Source organism: Danio rerio, chromosome 19 (genome assembly GCF_052040795.2).
Source record: "Danio rerio strain M-AB ecotype USA chromosome 19, GRCz13ab, whole genome shotgun sequence".
In the NCBI taxonomy this organism is placed as follows: Eukaryota; Metazoa; Chordata; class Actinopteri; order Cypriniformes; family Danionidae; genus Danio; species Danio rerio.
Genome location: NC_141039.2, coordinates 7,380,001 through 7,385,343, shown reverse-complemented (window position 1 = coordinate 7,385,343; position 5,343 = coordinate 7,380,001). Strand labels below are relative to the sequence as shown.

At 39.5% G+C, this 5,343-nt stretch overlaps 1 long non-coding RNA gene across 1 annotated transcript in view; it reads right to left on the bottom strand.

Moving 5' to 3' along the window:
• Positions 1-2,597: 2,597 nt before the first annotated feature.
• The window catches only part of LOC148679765 (uncharacterized), a 22,670-nt gene continuing 19,924 nt past the window's right edge, over positions 2,598-5,343 (bottom strand). Inside the window, exon 2 of the long non-coding RNA XR_015945315.1 lies at positions 2,598-3,586. This is a non-coding gene — a long non-coding RNA (uncharacterized LOC148679765). The remainder of the gene's footprint in view (positions 3,587-5,343) is intronic.

The following is a 5,343-nucleotide window of genomic DNA, read 5'->3' as shown; positions in this document are numbered from 1 at the left end:
ACTTCTCATATGGAGAATGAAGTCACATGCATTGCTTAGGTGTAAGTTTTTCACAGACTTCAACAGAGTGTAAAAATCTTGATGATTTTGTAGGTCTCGTCTATCAAATCTAATCTTTAATTTGTATTTTCTATTGGGTTCAAGTCAGGTGATTGGCTGGGCCATTCCACACCTTGATTTTCTTTCTCTGAAAGCATTTGAGTTTTCTTGGCTGTGTTTTGGATCACTGTCTTGCTGAAATTTCAGCTGCTCTCTGGGCTTTCACTGCCTTTCTACACCTCCCTTTCTCCATGTGTTCAATACGTTTAATTTTTTTCATTTCATTTTATTACACATAACTTCATTTGTATACAAATTAGTTTTGTTTTGTTTGCATATATGGATTTCTTTGGCTACTTCAACATCCGGTGAAAATTTCAAGTGAACAGCACCTTTGTATATTTGTTTTCAAAAAAATGGTGACGTATTCAATACTTATTTCCCTGCTGTTCATTGTTCAATGCAAGTTGGGTTACTTTATTATAAGAACTTTTGATTATTGACTCTCAAGAAACTTCCTTTTAGGCTAATTTGTCATTTTTAAATATCCAACATGCACCATGTTAAGACAAATTGTCTTTTTCTGTCATCATTTTAAAAGTGGTGCTTTAAGTTGTGTTTTAGAAACCTACTCATAATTCTCACACATTTTTTTACTGCTAATGAATATTTCACTCTTCATTTTGACGATAATAGTTTTAAACAGGTAATTACTTTTTATGTACCTTTTTTATTTTATGGTAATAGTGTTAATAATAATAATGTTTATAATAAACAACATTTAAATTTGTGCTTAAAATAAACATTAGAAAAATGCAAATTCATGTAACAATAGGCTAACCGTTCTTAAGCATCGCAATACATGTTATCAGCATGCTCATGTTAGCAATAAACATGTTTAAACCTGTTAGCTTAGGCTATTAAGTTATTCAGTGGTAATTGTATCGGCAACACTGTGGCGCAGTGGGTAGCCTTATAGCAAGAAGGTCACTGATCCACTGGGTCAGTTGTCATTTCATGTGTGGAGTTTGCATGTTCTGTGGCATGGGTTTCCACGGTCCAAAGACATGCACTATAGGTAAATTGAATAAACTAAATTGGCTGGAGTGTGTATGGGTGTTTTCCAGTACTGGGTTGCAGCTGGAAGGGTAATATGTCCGAAATGTATGTGCATATGTCCTGGTCCTCCAGATTGGGATTTGAACGTTGGGCTAACACCCTCATAAAAACTAGATGTTACGAAGTGAAGTTCATTTCTAAACTAACTTCGAATGGCTCATGTGATCATGATTGCTTTATCCAATTTATGATTCACCAATCAGACGATTCCTAAGCCACTATAAATACCCTAAGTTCCATATAACAGCCATGTTTGTTTTGAAGAATCCCCCCTTCCACCCCTACTCCTCCTCCTTTCCTAGATGGGTGGCACGATGGCCCAGTAGTTAGCACTGTTACCTCACAGCAAGAACGTCACTGGTTCTTGTCCTTACCAAGACAGCCGACGTTTCTGTGCGGAGTTTAAACTTTCTTCCTTTGCTCACGGGAGTTTCCCCTTTACCATAAAGGTGAAAGTAATGAACCTACACACAGGAGCCTGATAAAAATGCTCAGTTTTAAAGGGTCATGAAACACCAAAACACATTTTTAGAGCTGTTGACAGTCGTATATGTGTCCCACACTGCTAAAAACACTATTAGGACACCTATATTTCACTAAAAAGTGTAAATTGGTTGTTTGTGCGTTATTTCAAGCAAATTCATACTTCCGGTTTAAAACGAATTTTTGAAGCTGCGTCACGGCCATGACATAATAGCGTTGTATTCCAGCGTGCAGACTGGACGTCTGTGCCAGAGTGTGTCTTAATACGTCTTACAGTGTGATGCATTAATGCATGAGTAAGGCTTGGTTCAAACCAATCAGCGCGCTGTATTGTGCAACTTCATTAATATTCATTACTGTCACAGTGTTTAGACGGCAGAGACGCTAAGTTGTGTTGGCAAAACAAGCGTGAAGTGTTGCTTTTATAGTTTGCTGCAGTTAAGTTTTGTTTTCATTTTCTCTCTGTGAGAGTGCAGCTCAACAACAATAACTTACGTGTCTAAGGAGGATTATTGTTTACCTGAGAGCTGTTCTCATCTGCAAACGCTGAGATCCGGATTCGCTTGTAGTCTTCTCTTAATAAAGACGCGGCTCTAGTTGCTGTGGATTGTCCTGTCTCTACAGATTTTGTAAGTGAGCGACCAGTGCTCTTTGTTTATTCAGTTCGTATTTTATTCGTATCAAACAAACTATTGCACCGAGTGTAAACAAGTTGGCACTACAACCAAATTATAACCTCGTGTTGGATTTTGTGACCGGAATAACACACGCAGCTTTCTGACGCTACCTGTCATGTGCATCTAAGTTTCCGTGAAATGCTGAGTTTTTTTTTTCTCTCATTCGCCGTGCGGTATCAAACATTGCATGAAAAATACACGCTTAGAGCAGTTCCTCGAATCAAATATCCTGTTTGTCGCGAGGGACATGAATGAATTCCCTGAATGAAAGAGCCAAACTGCAGTTAAAGTCCACCATTTAATAATTTGGCAAATAATTCGACTACAGATGTCCATGTAAACACAGTCACTTTGTCCGCTGTGGTTGTGTGTTTTGACTCTGAAATTCAGCGCGCCCAAATAGACACTCCCACACCGAGCCTCCATTCTTCCTCCGACACTCCCCCCTAAACATAGCTGGACACGGCCACTTTCTGACTTTTTCCAAAGTAGAGGTGTGAAAACACACTGCTGAAACGAGGGGGTTTCATGGCCCTTTAAATCAAACTTTTTTTTTACATCTGAACTCTTCATATATATACTGTAATTTAGGTTCAACAGGACTGCATATTGGCAATGCTCCTGGTAGTTTGCGTACTAAAGATGTTTCTTTCCAAAGAATGACTGACACCAATTTTTTGATGGCACCAGGGAAATATGCAGAGCTCTGCTTCCATTCCTGCTTTCCACAAAATGCATTTGCTGTTAAATGAGGTGCTGTATAATGCAGGCTTTCCCCTGTGTACGTGTGTGTGTGTGTTTGTCCTACCTGAACCTGCCAGTAATAGTGTGTCATTGCTCCGGAAGACCACCTGTCAAACCCACCCATGTGTAAAACAAGGAAAGGAGGCGAGAGAGAGAAAAAGAGAGCACGACTCGTTCATTGATGTGTGTGTGTGTGTGTGTTTTCTATTCCAGCCTCAAGCTCTCTTGACTACAAATGCAGCGATTATGAAACATTTACGCACATGGATGTAGTGGGAGCGAGGGGGAGGTGAGATGGGGGGGAAGCCGAACGCAGAACTGGTGCGTTTCCTGACCAATACTCTGCCATTAATCTTCCCCTTCCTCTCTTTGCTTCATCTCATCCTCTTCCTCTCTGCTGAAACCCATTTATCAATGCCTCTCGTAAAGCCTTGTTTTCAGTCATCCAGTTCGCACTCCATCAAGGTCGACGGCAAGGACGCTCACAGCATCTCCTTTCTGATTGGCTGATTCGCCAGCTGGGGCTTAAAGAGACAAGAGACATTAAAAGGCGGCAGCCATGTTTAATTCTCAGTCCTTCACTGAGATTTAATATGGAAACACTTTTCATCTTAGACCTAAAGTAATCCGGATGGATTGAAATAACATGGATAATGTTTATTCTAGAATAAGAAACACTCCATTGCGTTTATCGTGAAGCTAAGAAAGCATTTTAATAGCATTTCAGCAGCTTTCAAAGGCAAGACAAGGTTATACGGAGTTTTCATTCGCAAGCAGACTTTAGTATTGATCACCAGGCGGCTTGTTTTCCTTTGTACAGAAGAAAAATGATAAGATTGCAGCAAGAAGATGGGATTTTAGGTGATGCCATTTCCTGATTTGAGTGTAAAAGCAGGTTTGCTCCTAAAAGATCACGGTGGATTCAAGTAGAAGCGCTCACTCTGACCCTCTGAGAGTTGTGGAAATTCCAAATTGAACCAAAACAAACCATTAGAATTGGCTTAAAATTGGCTAGGAAAATTTTGCATTTTTAACCAGCAGAATGTGGGTAGATAAAAAAACAACACAAAAAAGCAAGGTGTGCTCCTAAACAAGGTGTAGGTTTCGCATTAATGGTTTGAGATATGATAACGGGAAGCAATGTGCTCCTGTCATGCATCCCGCACTTAATCAATGGCTTTTATGGAGAAACCCAAGCACGTTTTTTGTTTGTAGAAACATTAGCTTAGCAGACTAGTGGTGGAGTGAGTCAGAGAAAGGGAAGACACACACCTGCGTGTGCACACTGTACAACATTTTGACGTGTAAATCGAACAGTCAGAATCAATTTGTCCTTGCTACATATAAGAATCATCCTATTGCCTGACAAAAATCCAATTGTTTTGTTTTTCCCTGCATTCCATGCAAAAAAGCACCTCATACAAGATGAAAACGGCGAGAATCTTACATTAATGGTTCTTATACATATATTTAAATATTAAAAAAATATTATTTGATGTTTCCCAGTGATGGGTGGCCCTATCCGCTGCTTAAAACATATGCTGGATAAGTTATTGGTTCATTCAAATGTGGCGAAACCAGATTAATAAAGAGACTAAGCTGAAAAAAAACAAATGATTATTTGATTTTGGGCGTCACAGTGGCGCAGTGGGTAGTATGATCGCCTCACCTGGTTCGAGCCTCGGCTGGGTCAGTTGGCATTTCTGTGTGGAGTTTGCATGTTCTCCCCATGATCACCTGGGCATGATCACCCCCATAGACCAAACACATGTGGTACTGTCCACAGTGTAAGTGTGTGAATGAGAGCCTATAGATGTTTCACAGTGATGGGTTGCGGCTGGAAGGGCATTCGCTGTGCAAACATATGCTGGATAAGTTGGTGGTTCATTCCTCTGTGGTGATCCCTGATTAATGAAGGGCCTAAGCTGAAAATAAAATTAAAAAATGAATGAATATTCAATTTTGTAAATGTATTTGAAGAGAAAGTTCACCCAAGAATTGTTTTATCCTCATCATTTACTCACTGTCAAACTTTTAGGAATGTCTTTCTACTGTTGAACATACAAACACAAAACTAGATATTCCGAAGAATGTTGAAAAAAGCAGCCTTTGACATCCATAGAAGGAACAAAAAATACTATGGAAGACAATGGCTGTTTTCCTCCCGCATTCTTTAGTATATCTTCATTTGTTTTCAACAGATGGAAGAAACCCAAACATGTTTGAAATATGTGGAGGATGAGTAAATGATGGCAGAATGTTAACTTTAGTTGAACTCTCT